Source organism: Rhineura floridana, chromosome 4 (genome assembly GCF_030035675.1).
Source record: "Rhineura floridana isolate rRhiFlo1 chromosome 4, rRhiFlo1.hap2, whole genome shotgun sequence".
Classification (NCBI taxonomy): Eukaryota; Metazoa; Chordata; class Lepidosauria; order Squamata; family Rhineuridae; genus Rhineura; species Rhineura floridana.
In genome coordinates, this window is record NC_084483.1 from 109609121 (window position 1) to 109628360 (window position 19240).

Sequence of the window (19240 nt, forward strand, 5' to 3'; positions counted from 1 at the left end):
TTTTATTAAACTTTGAAATGATACAATCCTATTACAGCCAATCAAACATAAGACTAGGAAGATAATACAGTCAATCTCTTTCAAAAGAAAGAGAGTCTACTAAACAAAAGTAATGTGACCACATGAGGTGACTGAGAGTAGTGTGTTGGTAGAAATAATACAGGAAAAAAAAGATAAATACAAGAAGCATCACAAAAATCACCATATACAGTTAGCAGGCACAGACAGCTGAGAAGTTGTTTGTCCAGATGCACTATAAAAATCCACCAGATGGCAGCAAAATCCTCAGGTTCTGCATCACCTTTCAGAAACTTCAGGTGGTGGGTTAACTTTTCAGAAATGGCTATATAAAGCCTTTTGAAATCATCTATCTAAGGTAGTAAGTGAAGCATCCTTGTGTGACCACTAGATGAGCCTCAGTCAGCCAAAAAACAAGAGCTGTCCAGGTAATGTCAACATAGAAAGAAGGCAGTCTGGGGTCAAGTTGCACTCTACAGCCAATAATCATCATGATTTGTGATGGCAGGACCTGGCAGGGGAGATACCATGATCATGAAGGTGGTTTTCCCAGGGTGAGGCTCATCCATTGCACTCCAGGTGTACTGACCCCTGTGATTTCCCCAAATGCGGGGAACTCAGCTGCATAATTTGTGGCAGAGGTGCCAATAAGTTTCCACACTGCACCACAGTTGTCAGAGTTCTGAATGTATGTCATTCCTACTGGGGGGTAGACCCAGTGGTGAACCATTTTCAAAGAGTTCTCTCTAATATTTGAGAGCACCAATGTGGTTTTGTTGTCTAAATCATGTTCCAACTTGCCATGCCCATTTCCTTCCACAGGTCCCTCTCCCAAACTGATGCATTTATTCATTATCAAATTTAAATCCCACAAAGGAGCCGGGGCTGCAAACCCACAAAGGATGGGAAAAGCATAGTCAACAAGACTGTGTATAATTGAGATACCATGCCTTTGAATCAGGCATTTGGGAGTGTCAGGAGGATTTTCAGATGCTGAGAAAGTTTTAGTTGATTGGGATTTGATGGGTGTGGAAGAAATAGTGGCTTATTTGAGGTTCTTAGTCAGTTAAGCCTAGTGCCATTCAAACTGATTATCAATTGCTGATGTGATAATGGGATTCTCTGATTGTAAAAATTACAGAGTGTTAAACCCTTTCACCTCTAATAAATTGGTTCTTTTTACTTCTTTTTTATGCATCCAAAGTGGATTGTAAGGCAATGGGATAAGAAGAAACTTGTTGGACCATTTAAACCATATTGACAGAGTACATTTGGTGAAGGGATTTTTAACACAAGACCAATATTTCTGCAGATATGGGATAAGGGAAAGGGCTTAACAATTGGAATAATTTGTTGCTAAAATGAGTCAAAATATGTTTGCAAATTGGGAAGACCCCATCCCTTGATCTCATCTTGGTGTAGATAAAGGTTCCTGCAAGCTGAGACCTCTTAGAAGAAAAAATATACCTGTTAAATAAGAGTTCCCAATCCTTTATAACTTTGCTGGTATTAAAATCGGGTGGACTTGAAAACAGAAAAGAAGTCAAGGAAGCACCATGATTGTGGTCACAGCAGTCCTACCCCAAAGGGATAACTTTAGGTCTTGCCAGGATTTAAAATCAAATGTAATATAGCAGAGGACCATAACTCAAATGAAAAACTCTCAACAAATTCCTAGGTATGTACACCCCTAATTCTTCAAGGAAATGGGACAGATTTTAATGCCAACAGCCCACCTAATGAAGAGCTGAGCCCCAGGTCTGATTCTGATTTACTGTAATTAATATGAAAGCCTGCCAAGGCATCAAAGAAGTCTCCCTTTAATCTGCAGAAGGATATTGATAGGATCAGAAATCAAAACTGCAATGTCATCAGAAAACAAACGTAGAAGCTTGCAAATGCCATCAAAGTTATAGCCGTTCATCTGTTGATTAATCCAAAGCATCATGGCCAGGGGTTCTAGAGATAATGTAAACAAATGAGGGGGAAAGGGTGGAATTGATTTATTAGCCTATACTACTGTTTTGTTTGACGATGACCCTTTCCATCATGTCTCCTGTTTGGTACTTATACAGCAGTCTAGAAAGGTACAGCCACTCAAAACAGTCAAACACCTTGTAAGCATCAAGGATTATGAGTGCGAATGGGTTACTCGATAGTCTGGAATGCTGAATACTATTCAAGATCCTATGAACTGAGTTGGATATTTGCCAGCCAGGAACAAAGCCAACCTGGTCTGGAGGGATATATTTTTGTTAAGCCATGCAGCCATTACAGTTACTAGTAACTTAAAATTATGAAGGTTTTTAGAAATTGAAAAAGCCATCCTATTCTTATTACAATTAGACACATTCTGATGCTACTTTCATGCTGAATCTTGCCTCAAGCAAACCCTCTTTATGTCTAATGATTTTAAGTGGTTAAAGGTAAGGGTGTCCCCGCACTTGAAGTACAAGTCGTTTCCGACTCTTAGGGTGACGTCCTGCGACATTTACTAGGCAGATCATATATATGGGGTGGGATTGCCAGTTCCTTCCCCAGCCTTTCTTTACCCCTCAGCATATGCTGGGTACTCATTTTACCGACCACGGATGGATGGAAGGCTGAGTGGACTTCGACCCTTTTTACCGGAGATTCGACTTCCTCCTTCCGTTGGAATCGAACTCGGGCCGTGAGCAGAGCTTCGGCTGCGTTACCGCCGCTTACCACTCTGCGCCACGGAGGATCCTTTTAAGTGGTTACCAAGCTTTTTTTTAAAAAAAAATCATATGCTTCAGGTAATACAGTTGTAACTGCAGTTCTGCAGTATGTAGCAAATACAATTATAAAATGAAAATTCCCTCTTAATGAACAAATCAAGGCACTGGATCACAATGTTGTGAGATCATGATCCTGCTAAAGTGATGCATCATCAGATGCCCCTGATTTCAGGAGGGATTTAAGCTCATGCTCACCATTCCCAGAAAAATCAGCCAATCACACTCAAAGGGCTTTTCAGCTATGGCAGTGTATAAAAGAGTTTCTGCAGAAATTCAGATAAAAGGCTGTTTCAGAGACTGAAGGTGTTGAAATTTGTTGGTTAGATTTCATGTTTGATTTTGGACTAGCCAGTTAATTACTATGTGACTCAGCTAGTTGAACAATAAGAGTAATTCATTATCTTAGAAAGGTTCTTTGAAACTGTGGTGAAGCACCCTGGACGATATCCTTGCCATCTTTCTGTTGGAAGTGGGGCAAGAGCAATTCCTGTTTGGGTTCTTTTGTTGGTATTCCAGAAGGAAGATAAAAGTTAGAGTCCTCCAACTGGCTAGGCTTGCCTACCTTTACCTGTGCTCTTCTCTGCCTAACTGCCTTCCATTGTAAACTGATATGCACAATGAAGCTGACCTGCCCCTCCTCCCTTTGTCTTCTTATTTGACTGTCCAAGGAGAGAGGAGACATCTCTGCCTTTGTTCTCTCTCCTAAACCATGAGGGCAATACCCAAGTCTGGGCATTGTGCCTCTGACTTAGTGAGAACTAGGTATGCCTTTCCTATCTACTATGTATTTTGAGAAATAAAGCAGCTTTTTTTCTTATTTTACTAAGTCTTAAGTCTTAGTGATTTAACTGCAGGGTAAAAGCCTGTTTCTTAGGCAAGTACATACACTGGCACACGCAGCTCAGACCACTGAGTTACTCTCCACATACATAACACTTTCCACCAGCCCGACAGTGGTGCACTACAAGTGCCAGATCCTGCAAATACCAAGGCTGAAGCAGAGAGGAATTACCCTCTATATGCAAAAGTCAGCACCTGAATGCAAAGTCAACACTCTAGCTCAACCTGATGTACTATCCTTCAAACCCTCTTCTAAATGAGGTGAGGGTAAAGCCAGTTACAATGATCCAAGAGACCAAAGAGAATGCGAGTATATCGGAGGGAAGTGGTGGGACCAAGCTCTTTTGTAACCAGCATGCCCTTTCTTTCCCCTAGAAGGATAGCCAGTGGGCGGTGTGAGAGAAGGTATGATGGCAAGAAGCCAGGAGCTCCTCTCAGCCAGCCCCAGCACTTTTCTCCAGCTGCCAAGCTGCAAGCAATGAGGTATTCCAGTCTAAAGCCGTCCCTGCCTAGCTTGGAAAAACAAGCAAGCAACAGGGTAGTCACCGGACCCTACTGGGGGTCACTTCCTCACCTATTCTGTGGCTTCACTTTATCTTAGGTCTTGACAAAGTAGCACACCAATGGCAGAGCTCAGAAGAGACACAGCCCCCTAGTAACTGCGGCAAGTGTCTGCCTCCCAAATACTATAAGCAAGGATTTTTCACATTCCGCCATGTTAAATTGAAATACCCCCATGCCATTCTGCTGCTTCCCATAAGTTCATTTCAAAACAAAATCTTACAAACTAAACAACCCTCTACATTTTCGTGGCAATAAACAAACTCTCAGAGAGAATCCAGAGTACAAAGTCTAAAACAAGAGTAAAATAATCCAGACCTCTTTTGGACTTTTTTCTGTCTGTGGTCTCATAATTTGTTGAAATTAATGAAAAATCAGAATACCTGTAATCTTATTACTAACCTTGCCCCATACTTGATCTTCATATTTAAAAAATGCCTGGCTGATTCTTAATTAATTTAAGAAAATTAACATTGGAATTTATGATAGTGCAGGCATGCTCTGTAAGAATCCACCTGTCAATGTTCTAAAATCCAGAGTAACAGCTTTTTGGCTTGGCTAAACAGGGGGCCACACTCACATCAGACATTTATTCCCTTAAAATAGTCATGGCTTCCCCCAAAGAATCCTGGGAAGTGTAGTTTGTGAAGGGTGCTGAGAGTTGTTATTTTATTTTTTTATTTATTTTATTTATTAAATTTATATACCGCCCGACTAGCAATAGCTCTCTGGGCGGTGAACATAAAGTTGTTAGGAGACTCCTATTCCCCTGACAGACTTCCAGTGGCCAGAGTGGTTTAACAGTCAGCCCCTCTTCTCAGAGAATTGTGGGGATTGTAGCTTTGTGAGGGGAAGAGGGTGTCTCCTAGCGACTCTCAGCACCCTTCACAAGCTACACATCCTAGGGTTCTTTGGAGGAAGCTATGACTGTTTAAACTGGACTAAATATCTGGTGTGGATGTGGCCAGGGGCAGCTTTGGTTTAAATTTAGGTGTGAAACTAGATGTTTCTGCTGTAGAATAAAAAGGTGGGGAAAACCCTGAAAAATAACAGTACTGTTAACAATGTTTTCCTTTTAGAAAGGAAAGGGACTTTTCTTCTGCCCAGTGACCACCCACCCAGTCTCTTTCCCTCCCTCCTCACTCTCCCCTCCACCTTCCTCACTACCCATACCCTTCATCCCCTCCTTTCTCTTCCCTGCCTCTCACCCAGATCAGTTTCATCTATCCTAAGCATGATTGCACAGGAGTAAATCCCACTGAACTCAAATAAGCTTGCAAATGATCAAACCTGTCCTCCCTTCCTCCTCCCTCCTATCCCCTCCTTCTGTGCCTCCCCTCCTCCCCCCCATCTCCACTCCAGCCCTCCCTCCGTCCCCCTTCTTCTGCTCCTCCATGGTCAGTTTCACTAAGCATGAATGCATGGGAGTAAATCCCACTGAACTCAATAAGCATGCAAATGATCAATCAATTCTCAGCAAACTTGCACAGGATCCCATTTCTTATCTCCTGGTTAAAAAGCAGAATTCACTAACAGGCAAAATTACTTGCACTTTAAAAATGTATCTATCAAACTTTAAAAAGCAGGGAAATTGGGCACCTACAGTGAATGTACCAGGGAAGCAGGAGACCTGACCTCTTCTCTGAGATATTGTACTCCCCTACAAATTTGTAAAAATATAAACACAATTTGGGTTGTTCTTTCACAGTCCAATCCATTTCCTGTGTAGCTTGGAAGAATTTGGTAACATGTGCCTGTGAACATATGCTGAGTGGTGGCAACACGTACAATCAGGACTCATCTCCAAAGATGGTGAATTACATTTTTTCCATGTTTGTTGGTGTTCTTACTTTGCTTCTTTCCTGTGTTACTACTGTTTCTACACAGAATCTAATCTAGAAAGTAATATTTCACTCATTTTTCATCCTAGAAATCTGTCAAATATATTTTTTATTAATTTCAAAGCCTTTGTATTGGTCAATGTCATATGATGGTGAAGATAGCCTTTTGTGTTTCAAACTGGAGGTTATGCTCTCTTTCTATTTTGGGCGCTTTAACAGCTGAATCTGAAACTGCAGTTTGATGTAAAATCAGACTGATTACAATATGTTGCTACTTAAGCAATGAAAGAAACCTGGCCTGCCCAGGATGCATGTTTCCAGCCTGCTATGCTTAAACCACTCCAGGACGGGTGGATATGATCAATTAGAAACATAGAGCATACCTAGAATTTTGCTAGAATATATTTCATCCCCTACTGATTTAATTTGTGAAAATGAATGTTTCTCATGTCCACTGGAGACTATTCTACAGAATAGTCAGTGCCATTATTCCACAATTGTTTTTGGAGGTTTTTTTTAGTGTAAATTGTGCAAAGTGTTGCTGTACTTCACATATTCACAGAAACAGAAGCAAAAGAATAATATGATTTGCCATAGGAAACTTCATTAAAATTGTAAAGTAAATCAAACATATTTAAAGTGAATATCTGAACTATATCAACTGTCTTAATTTTGTTGCCTCCTCCCTGTTAAATAAGATTAGCACAGCACATGCCTTGTTTCTTTTATTTGGGATGATTGCAGGTGTTGCCACCACTCATCATATGCTCAGAGGCACATTACCAAATTCTTCCAAGCTACACAGGAAGTGGATTGGACTGTGAAAGACCAACCCAAATGGTGTTTACATTTTGACAAATTTGTAGGGCAGTACAATATCTTAGAGAGGAAGTCAGGTCTCCTGCTCCCCTGGTACATTCACTATAGCTGCTCAATTTCCCTGCTTTTTAAAGTTTGGTAGAAATATTTGTTGGTTATAGGTACATTCTTAAACCGCAAGGGGTTTTTTTTGCCTATTCGTGAATCTTGTCTATGTTCATAGGGTCATGACCTTTGGGTAGCAGAAACTCAAGATGTGCAGGTAGTAAGTATTTAAGTGATGAGTTACCATCCAGTCCAAAATCCCAGGCAAGTTAGAAATAGGACAATAAAACTTGACAACAGAAGTAATGCAGAACATTAGGTTTCTTCATCTTATGGATTTTATCCATGCTGAAAGCTGTGGAGATTGCCAAATGCAAGCCCATTGTAAAGGGACAATCAAGGGGCACACTCTAAGCCATGCACTTCCAATTGTTCTTTTGTAGTGGGGTTTGAATTCAGGGCCAAATTTAAACAGCAGGAACTGCAAGCCCCACTACAGAGGAAGTGGTTTATTTATTTATTTATTTATTTGTTTGTTTATTTATTTATTTATTTATATCCTGCCCTTCCTCCCAGAAGGAGCCCAGAAGTGCATGGCTTAGAAGGTGCTCTTGATAGTTTGCTTGCAGTGGAGTTTGCATTTGAAGTGGCAGAAACAACAACAAAACCATAGGGGAAAATAAAGCTGTGCTACTACCCTGGCTAATTAAAAAACAATTGAAGAATTTCTCCTGCTCCTGGAGAAATGATCCCCCCCCCCAATTTCAGTTGTGCAATCTGAGATAGTTGACAAAAGCTTTGGAAATTTAAGGTTGACATCTTGCACTTGTGTAGTTTTCTATAGCTGTCATTGCCATTGCAGGACCTGCCCAAAGAGGTGTATGATACCATCTCAAGTCAGATTAAATACAAGTGTTTCAGCAGATGACCTCAAACATTCTTTTCTGTGGTATCAGTGACCTCAGCTCTTTGGAATTTCAGAAGGAACTATATTGCCTAGAACAGGGGTAGGGAACCACTGGCCCACAGGCCTAATTAGGTCTGCCCAGAGCCCCCATTTGGCCAGCAAGACCATTTCGGCAAAGCTAAGCCCATCTGTGAACATCTAGCTAAGCCAAAAGAGGGTTTGAAGGCACCACTGATCAGCTGATTGGCAGTGCCTGCAAAGCCCTATGCAAGGCACTCCACAAGACAGCACTTCTTAAGATCCCGAAATCAACTGATTTAGGGATTCTGCTTGTGTACCGCCCACCCCGCTGCGCAGCAGAATCCCTGACTGAGGTGCTCGAGGTAGTCTCGGCTGTGCGATTGCTCTCCCCCAATCTTGTGGTGATGGGGGATTTCAACGTACATGCCGAGGCTGTCCTCACAGGAGCCCCTTGGGATTTCATGGAAACCATGACTTCCAGGGATCTGCACCTTAGTAATATAGGGCCTACCCATGTAGCCGGTCATGCTCTCGACCTTGTGTTTGTCTCGGGAGGGGAGGATAGTGCTCTGAAAATGGGGGTGAATTCTTCTAACCCTGTGTCATGGTCAGATCACTATCTGGTGAATATAGATTCCTCGATGCCGCACGCCCTCCGCAGTGGACAAGGACCTATTAGAATGGTCCGCCCCAGACGCCTGATGGAGCCCAAAGGATTCCTGAATGCGCTGGGGGATATGGAGCTGACTGAAGGTCGCCCGGTCGAATCCCTGGTGATGGAGTGGAATAAGGAGATCGCCAGGGCGGTTGACCGGGTGGCTCCAAAACGTCCTCTCCCCCTGAACAGAACTCAGACAGTACCTTGGTATACACCACGGTTGCGGGGTCTGAGACAGGAGGTGAGACGACTTGAGCACCGGTGGCGGAAATCTTGCACTGAAGACGATCGGACACGGGTTAGAGCAGCAATAGCTGCCTACCAGGTGGCAACAAAGGCAGCAAAGAAAAATTTCTTTGCTGCCTCTATTGCGTCGGCAGAGTGTTGTCCCAGGAGATTGTTCCAAGTGGTCTGAAGCCTGGTTGGTCCAGTTGCTCAGGAACCCATGGAACATTCTAAAATCTCCTGTGATACTTTTGCTAAACACTTTGTCGATAAAATCAAACGTCTGAAGAGCACGCTTCCGCTTGCCGTGGAGACAGGAAGTGGGCCAGAGTCGGCCAGTTGCATTCTGGTCTGTTGGGATCGGTTTCAGCCTCTTCTCTCTGAGGAAGTGGACAAGGTGCTCCGTACTGTGAAGCCAACCACCTGTCTGGTTGATCCTTGCCCATCATGGCTCATCATGAGCTGTAAAGAGAGACTGGGCGAAGGGATCAAGGCGGTGGTGAATGCATCCTTGCAAGAGGGTGCAATGCCATCAGCCCTCAAGGAAGCGGTAATAAAGCCCATCTTAAAAAAACCATCCTTGGATCCCCAAGAGTTAAACAACTTTCGCCCAGTCTCTAATTTACCATTCTTGGGCAAGGTGATTGAGAGGGTGGTGGCTGTGCAATTACAGACACACTTGGAGGAAACGGATTATTTAGATCCATACCAATCGGGTTTTAGGACTGGTCATGGTACGGAAACAGCCTTGGTCGCTCTGGTAGATGATATGCGGAGGGCATTGGATAGGGATGAATACACCTTCCTTGTCCTCCTGGACCTCTCAGCGGCTTTCGATACTGTTGACCACGGTATCCTTTTAAACCGCCTAGAGGGATTAGGAATAGGAGGCACTGTCTTGCAGTGGTTCCGTTCCTATCTCTCGGATAGGCAGCAACGGGTGGCATTGGGAGATGAGGTTTCAGACCCTTGGCCTCTTCATTGTGGAGTGCCACAGGGTTCTATCCTCTCTCCCATGCTATTCAACATCTATGTGAAACCGCTGGGAGCAATCATCAGGAGTTTTGGGTTGCGGTGCCATCAGTATGCAGATGACACTCAGCTCTATCTCTCCTTTAAGTCCTCACCGGAGTTGGCTGTGAATACCATGTCCAAGTGCCTAGAATCCATAAGTGGATGGATGGGAGAGAATAGGCTGAAGCTGAACCCCGACAAGACTGAGGTATTACTTGTGGGAGATAAAAGGAAGTTAGGAATTACTGACCTGATGCTTGATGGAGTAAGTTTACCCCTGAAGGACCAGGTCCGCAGTCTTGGGATCATACTTGACTCCCAGCTGTCCATGGAGGCTCAGATTACAGCAGTGAGCCAGGCAGCTTGGTATCAATTACATCTGATACGGAGACTGCGTCCCTATCTTCCTGTTCACCTGCTCAGGTGATACTGTCGGTGCGTGCGTATAGATATCGCACAAGTAAGAAATTCTGGTGCCGGATAGATCGAGTAAATAAGCCAGGCCAGGCAAGTATCTTGTAAGAGTCTTTACTGACAAAAAGCATTAAACACAAAATGACTTTCCTCCACACCAGAGCTTCTGCAAGAGCAGCTTCTTATCTACCAGGTTGCCCTTGCCAACCACCTGCTGGCCTTGAGGAACCTGGCAACCCCTCTTGCTCTGTTTAACTCTTTTGTTTCAGGTTTCCTTCTCTCCTCCGAACAAACCTCTGTCTGTGTGTCTCATAGCCTGCATTACTGATCAACAGCCCCCACCTGAGACTCACAGATCACAAAACTACATTTATCTTATTTTACAGTCATACATTACAAGTTCAATACACATATATATACACATTATTTTGTTTCTCTTTACAGTCTCTATTTCCATTTCAGTTTTGTTTCTTTATTCATACAAGTTTTACAGAGTCATTTATATCACGCACGTTAAGCATCTGTACTAGAGATTGATACTTATCTTCACTGAGTGGTTTCGTCAGTATGTCTGCCAACATATGCCTTGTGTCACAGTATTGTAGCCTAATGACTCCCTGTTGTATACAATCGCGAATGTGGAAATATCGCACACTGATATGCTTCGTTCTTTTTGTGTTAGCTTCCGACGTTGCCAATGCGATACAAGTCTGGTTATCCTCGAATACTGTTATGGGCAAAACAGTATTCACATGCACTTCTTGAGCAAGTTGTGTAAACCATTGGATTTCATTACAAGCTGCAGACAGACCCACATATTCAGCCTCAGCACTGGATGTTGCTACAATATTTTGCTTTCTGCTGCACCAATCCAGTGCTGAGCCATGCAATCTAATTATAATGCCTGTTGTAGATTTTTGACTGGCTAGGTCTCCAGCATGATCTGCATCTACATAACAGTCCATGCCTCCTTGTTTCTGTGCTGACAGCATTAATCCCTTTGTTCTTGTGCCTTTCAGGTATCTTAGCACTCTTTTGACCCCAAGCCAATCATGTTCTGATGGTTTTTCAACTTTTCTACATAAAATGCCCACTGCATTGCATATATCTGGTCTAGATACCTTTATAAGGAATTGCAGTTTCCCTATAACATGTCTGTAAAAATCTGGCTTTTCATATGCTTTGTTGCATTCTTCTTGCTGGAATGAAACTGTCATTGGTGTACTCACAGGGTTGCATTCACTCATGCCACAAGTCTCTAGCAGACTATCTATCTTCCCTGTCTGCAATAGGGCAAACCCACCATCAGTAGTGCGTATTATTTCTGTTCCTAGATATTGTGCAACTGGCCCTAGGCGCTTTGTATCCACTTGCTGTTGTAAGCTATCAAAGAACTGTCTTTCTTCTGCTTCTCCCGGCCAAAAAAACAGAATGTCATCAACATAAATAGCACAATACGTTTTCTTGCCATTTATGCTTTTCACATACACGCACGTATCAGCAACACATCTGGAAAAACCCATATCTTTTAACACTTCATCCAATCGCATGTACCAGCACCTCGCACTTTGACGCAAGCCATACAATGATTTATGTAATTTACAAACTAAGCCTGGTGTTTCGGTGAACCCTGCTGGCTGTTCCATGTAAATGTCTTCTGTTAACACTCCATGAAGAAAGGCAGTGCTAATATCATAGTGGAACACCTGCATTTGACTTATAGCAGCAATCTTTAGTAACAGCCTGATTGATTCGAATTTTACTACAGGCGCGAACACATTATCATAGTCAGTGCCATAAATCTGTGTGTAGCCCTTCGCTACTAAGCGGGCTCTATATCTTGTGACTATACCTGCACTATTCTTTTTTCTCTTAAATATCCATCTACATCCCACAGCCTTTTTTCCTTCTGGCAATGTACATAGTGACCATGTTTGGTTTTTCTTTATGGCATTTAGTTCTTCTTGCATTGCAGCCTTCCACTTTTCTTGCTCAGCACGAGGTAATTGAGCAATATCAGCCAAATTAGAGGGATCTCTTTGTGTACCTGATGTATTGATTGAGGCTGAAACGTCCTCCTGGGATGGTTGTTCTACAGCACATTTCTTCACAGCAGCTTGTTTAATATCATGTACCTGTCTTATGAATGCACCCTTTTTGACATATTTTGGTTCATCAAGCTTGCTCTCTACCATATACATTTGGTTCTGTAATTTCCCTTGCATACAGATTTCACCATCTTTTCTCACAAAACATCTATTCCCTTCAAATGTAATTTTACAACCTATTTGAGCTAGTTTTCTCACCGATAGAATGTTATATTTTAAACCAGAAACTAATAACACATCTGTCAATATAGTTCCCAAATTACTTAACCTGAGCGTGCCTCTTGCAATTGTGTCCTGAGTTGATCCGTCAGCCAGATAAATCTTCTCTTGCACTGGCTTTGATGTGTAAAATAAACTAGAGTCTGTGATCAGGCAATTAGACGCTCCGCTGTCGAGAAGCCATTTAGAGTTAATTAGTTTATTATCCTCCTTAGCAATAAAGTTCACGCTTGGTTTCCGATGTCCAAAGTCCCTGTTATTTCTCTTCTTACTTAAACAATGTCTCTGTATATGTCCTCGGGACCCACAAAAATAACATATTTTATTCTCTTGCCTGTTTCTTTGATATTGTTGTTGTTGTACAGCCTCAGTCTCTTTTATCTCAGTCCTCTTACTCTCTTGTCTCCTATTCCATTCTTGTTGAAGTTTCTGCTCTACAAAGTCCAGAGATAAAGTTCCGTCTGGTAAAGTCTCCAAACTAGAGACCAGTACATCCCATTTTCGATCAAATGAAGATAACAGTATATAGACCATCTGAATGTCACTATGATGTACTCCTCTATCTTGAAGTTCAGCAAATAATCTACGAAATTCAGCCAGATGCTCTGTCATAGTCACTTCATCTGTAAAACGCATCTGATAAAGCTTCCGCGCTAAACACAGCCTGCTCCCTGCAGTTTGCTGCACATGAGCGGTTCTTAGCTTCTCCCACATTTGATTAGCTGTCACCAGCAACAGTTGAGAATCAGACAGCCCCAGAGTAATAAAAGCCTTCGCTTTCTCGTCTTTCTTTGTCCACGCTGCTGAAGGAGCTGCCGGAGGGGTTTTTTCTACAACATCATTCAAATCTTCTTTAATCAGAACTGCTCTCATTCTCCATTTCCAGCTGGAGTAGTTTACAGCATTCAGTCTCTCCATCGGCATCCCGGATGACAGGTTTACAGCCATGTTGTCCACTCTTTACTTGCCTCTTTCTTGCACTTTCTTTTCTCCGCAGCAACGTCACGTAAACGACACTTGAACCCCTTACTTTGTGTGATAAGCTGGGCCCATAACCCCTGTCGGTGCGTGCGTATAGATATCGCACAAGTAAGAAATTCTGGTGCCGGATAGATCGAGTAAATAAGCCAGGCCAGGCAAGTATCTTGTAAGAGTCTTTACTGACAAAAAGCATTAAACACAAAATGACTTTCCCCCACACCAGAGTTTCTGCAAGAGCAGCTTCTTATCTACCAGGTTGCCCTTGCCAACCACCTGCTGGCCTTGAGGAACCTGGCAACCCCTCTTGCTCTGTTTAACTCTTTTGTTTCAGGTTTCCTTCTCTCCTCCGAACAAACCTCTGTCTGTGTGTCTCATAGCCTGCATTACTGATCAACAGATACATGCCCTGGTCTCCTCTCGCTTAGACTACTGCAATGCGCTCTACGTGGGGTTACCCTTGAAAACGGTCTGGAAATTACAGCTGGTACAGAACGCGGCAGCACACTTGATTACGCATAGCCATCGCTGGGATCATATCACCCCAGTGTTATTAGATCTTCACTGGCTACCAGTTGTCTACTGGGCCCAATTAAAGGTGTTGGTGTTGACCTTTAAAACCCTATACGGTTTCGGCCCAGTATATCTGAAGGAACGTCTCCAGAATCACCAATTGTGCTGCCTGACGAGATCAGCCTCGCAAGACCTCTCGGTCCCACTGGTGAGAACAGCTAGGCTGGTACGGACCAGAGAGAGGGCATTCTCTGTTGTGGCCCCCACCCTCTGGAACTCTCTCCCTTTCGATCTCAGACATGCTCCCTCCCTGTCCAGCTATCACCGAGCCTTGAAGACCTGGCTGTTCAGATTGGGACAGATTAACTTATGTTACTTTTGAATTAATGAATGGTTTTTTAGCTTAAAATTTGATTATGTTGATCTATATGTATTGTTTTTATTCTTGTTGTTCCTCGCCTAGAGTGTCCCTAACCCGGACAGATAGGCGGCTGAAAAATAAAATTTATTATTATTATTATTATTATTATTATTATTATTATTATTATCAGGTCTTCCTGAGCCCCCTGCAAGCACTGCACAAAACAGTGTGGGAGAAAAAGGCCACCTGATGTCATTGTGACATCAGGTGATTGACAGGTGGTTGGCTCCACCCACCTGTCAAACTTGGAGCATGAAGGTTGTGAGGAGATAATGACTTGACCTATCAGCCAGATCTAGTACCCACCCCTGGCCTAAATAAAGGGAAAAGGTGCTTAGGAGATATTTTCTTGATGACCTGTGACCACTTTATTGTAAAGTTTAATAAGGCATAAACGTCAGCAATAAATTTCCCCAGTGTGTTCTAGAAACAAATTAGATTCATATGCCCCCAAGGATGAACTACATAACAGGCCTGGTTTCCCTTAACTTCTTAATTGAAGATAGTCCTGTAAGATGCTCCTGTCTCCTGTAAGCACAAGCCTTGAAAGTAGGGCTCTCTGTTCCCAACAGATATGGTGTCCATTTTCTGAATGGGTTTTCCCCCCACATTTTATTTATGTATTTATTTATTAGATTTATATCCCACCCTTCCTCCCAGCAGGAGCCCAGGGCGGCAAACAAAAGCACTAAAAACACTTTAAAACATCATAAAAACAGACTTTAAAATACATTAAAAGAAAACAACTTTAAAAACATTTTTTTAAAAGCTTTGAAGACATCTTTTAAAAAAGTGAATTTTAAGGAGTTCTGTTATTCTAACTGATAATTGAGATTCTCAGTAGGTACAAAATTTTGTATTTGCATATGTGAGGGATTCCTTAAGATTATGGAGTTCCTGCTTCTGAATAATTTCACAATTCCTATTAAAAACTGACATGACTAACAACATCATTTTCAGAGCTAAATCTCCTGTCATTTTACCCTTGAATGACTGATATCTCTTTATATCTGCGATGAATATTATAACAAAAGAAAAAATTAAGAGCCCTTGAAGGCAGTGTGGAATCAAAAATTTCCAGTTTATTATAATGATACTTTGTAGCAGTTCATCATTCTTCAAACGCTAATCAGGTTATTACAAAATTAATAATAGAACATATTATTTGGACTCTCTCCATTTTTTCTGTATTTCTTTTTCTGGAACAAAGTTGAGCGGGATTTTTCCATTTAATGTCAGGCTCCACTTTTTGCATCAGTAATAATTACAAAGGGGAAAGGGCACAACCACTTTAAGTTTTTGAAAAGCTCAATGCACAATCTGATTCTGACTGACTGTCGGTTTCTTTGGCTGACTGGTTTAAGTGTGAGTAGGATGACCACGTCTCTTGCTTTACAGAGAACAGACCTTTCTTTGGAAGGTTCTTTGTTTGAAGGCATCCTCTGTTTGAAGGGCTGTTTTACCCAAATCTGGCTTAACGATGCCAAACCATCAGAAGGGATAGATGGGGCCTTGAAGTGGCCCATCAGCAGTTAGCACCTGGACAGCAAGCTGAGCAGACACACATGAGGTCACCTGCTCATAGTCATCCCCACTATGGTGAGAGGAAGAGCTTTTTTTTGTGATGGTGCTCAATGGTACAGAGCTTTTTTTTTTTTTTTTGGCTGCCCATGCAAGCCATTTTGTGCTTGCACCCATGGCACTTCTATCAAAATACGAGTAGCTGCACCTCATTTTTTTACACAGAGAGGTATTGTGTGTGAGAAGTATTGTATTTTTTTTTTTTTGGCTGCCCATGCAAGCCATTTTGTGCTTGCACCCATGGCACTTCTATCAAAATACGAGTAGCTGCACCTCATTTTTTTACACAGAGAGGTATTGTGTGTGAGAAGTATTGTATTTTTTTAAAAATAATCTAGGAATTCTTTCTAAATTTGCATGCACTGAGCATGTGCAAATTTTGTGCAAATCTGTATAATCTTTTCTCCTCTTTTTTTGGTGATACATTTGCTCTTTTTTGGCATTGTCTAAGTGATCACCTGAAATGGGAGGCAGGCTGAACCCTTCCTAAGCAAGCACAGACCATGACTAGAGAGGTACAAGATCTTCCCAGAGCTATCTCTTTCCTGAAAATTAACATTTGTATATATCTTGAGAGTTTAGTTCTCATTACTTGATTGTGTAATGATTCTAAATCAGAACTATCCCTGCTCCCACCCAGCCACCAAAAAAACACCAACCCTTTTGGCAGCAGATTTCAACAGTGAGCCCCTGATGCATCCTTACTGATGTTTGGACTGTAGCTCAGTGGTAGAACATATACCTTGGATGCAGAAGGTCCTAGGTTCAATTCCTGCATCTCCAGATAGGGCTGGGAATGTTCCCTGTCTGGAACCTATACAATGGGGAGCTAGGTGGACCAAAAGTCTGGCTCAGTATCAGGCAGAATCCTCTGTTCCTGGGTGGAAACTCACACTCCGATGGTGAGAATAACTTTTGGGTTGTTGTTTTTCTCAGTTATTAAGATATTTGTCAAAGAGACTCATCAAAATGTATTAGGATGATGAACAATAAATATAGCTGAGAAAGGTTGTGCAATCACAAAATACAGCTTAACACAATCAAAAGTGGGGCTTTATTGCTGTTTGCTTGCTATTCCTTATTATCTCTGCTATCTTTTCGGCGCCTTTTGAAGACTTTCCTCTTTCAACAAGCCTTTTAAGTTGAGACCTATCCCAGTCTGCATCTGTGTTAGAATTGATTTTAAAATGTTTTCTTTAATAATATGTTTTTAACCTTTTTTTGTTTTAAAAGATGTTCTTAAAGGTTTTTAAAAATGTTTTTAACATTTTGTTTTAATGTATTTTAAGGTCTTTTTATGATGTTAAAATGTTTTTCAGCATTTCTGTTTGCCGTCCTGGGCTCCTGCTGGGAGGAAGGGCGGGATATAAATAAAATAATAAATAAATAAAAAAATAAAATTATCACTGCCATTATATGGGTCCTGCGGGACTTAGGTTTGTGCCCCTAGTATTGTGCAGCCTTTTTGCATAGTGCACCTAGATTGGAGCCAGAACACGTTCTAAAACTTAATAGATCTTGCTAGAGGAATAAATCAGAGTACTTGTTGGGTTTGTATGCACACTCCAACTTATGAAAAAGAAGGTATCCCACTGATTGGGGTCCCTTTGAATTCAACTGGGCTCATCCCAGATGCATGGCTTAGATGTGATGACTCTCTGAAAAGTCTTACCCCTACTCAGTATATGGCCCTGTCTGGAAGGACAAAAGGGGAACTTTGTTTAAAGTTCATGGGAAACACATTTGTTGGAAGTAGTCAATGTGATTGGGTGCTTCATCGAACCAAGGGTAAATGGAGTCTCAGCAATTCCACAAGGCAGATCATGAAGGACAGGCGAAGGGTATGGGAGCCATGATGTGCAGCTGTTGGGCCCCAATGGCACTCATATTATAATGAGACCTGTACCCAAGATGAAGCTACTTTAGCCATGGTTATGTATGGCAAGGAAGGGGCACGACAGGATGGACTTACCCACATCCTGTTTACCCTACTTGGATCAGCACACAGTTACTGGTGGATCTGTGGACAGAAGGCTTGGAAGAACTTACCTGTTAATGCAAAGGGAACTTGTTATATTTGACTTCTGGCCCCTGGAATCAGAATCAATGAAACCTTTCCTAAGGGACTGGTAAGAAATTGCTGAGATGTAGCCCCTAGCCATAAAATCCTGGAAGCTTATAAAGACTTTAAAGCTCCAGGTGAGTCTTGGCTGCGAGGTATCATACTATGGCTATTTTAAGAATTTGTGCTTTACTTGAATGAAACTGCAAGTGCCCTAGCTATGGTTAACACTGAACTCCAACATATCCGCCAATTCACCTTACAGAACTGCATAGCACTAGACTACCTCCTAGCATCACAGGGGGAAGTTTGCGGTTTTATTGGCCCTGAATGCTGCACCCAAATAGCTGATGGTTGCGTGAACATCATCGGATCAATTGAGAATATTTGTCTGTTACCATCCAAGTTGCATGAGGTTAGGACATCTGGGTGGCCATGGAGTCTGGGTGACTGGTTCAGTGGATTAAAAGGTTGGATTAAATCAGTCCCCTGAGGACTACTCTTGGATATATTGTTCCTCTTTGCCTTATACATCATGGTAAATTGTGTGTTGTTTTGTTTGAAGAACACTATGCAGAAGATCACCCAAATGTTAACCCCTGCCGAAGTGAAGCAAATGTACTTGGAATTTGATAAACCACGGATGGAGGAGAAGGAGGAGGTGTTAGCTATAATGCAAATTGGGATGGGACTTGAAAATAGTCCCAAAGCGGGGAATGAGGAGGATTCTGGCCACCATTCCTTCTGAGCAGTGAAGTCATGTGGAGTGAATAGAACTGCTGTAGCAGATTGAACATATGCCAAGGATACTGATATCACAGGAATGCAAAGAGGAGGGTAGCTAGTATGGGGGCAGAGCATCATGGTAGCATAGAATAATTGGATGAGACCGTTGCTATGGCTATGACAAATGTAGGGGTATTTATATGTCTGTACCCAACCGCCATTTTTAGTCAAGTTATGTACTTTGCTCCAGTAAAGCTCTTTGATGAATAAATAACCTTAAAACAGGCTTTGACTTCATTACTGAGTCTCCTCCAAAAAGAACCTTGTCATAAATTCCACAACAATATCCATATCAAAGCAGGGTTGGCAACCCCCTGCCTGGAAAGCCCTGCCTGCCTTTTAACATGGCTACTCCAAACCTCTTTACAAACTTGACCCTTCACTGCAGAGAGAAGTTTGAGAAATGAGTAAGAGTTAAGAAGATTCTCTACACTTTCCTGCCTAACCTGC

At 42.1% G+C, this 19240-nt stretch overlaps 1 non-coding gene across 1 annotated transcript; it reads left to right on the forward strand.

The window, feature by feature from the left end:
* The first annotated feature begins 524 nt into the window (after positions 1-524).
* LOC133384713 (U1 spliceosomal RNA) lies at positions 525-686 on the forward strand. The gene has a single exon (XR_009762653.1). It is a non-coding gene; the product is annotated as a U1 spliceosomal RNA (small nuclear RNA).
* The last annotated feature ends 18554 nt before the right edge of the window (positions 687-19240 follow it).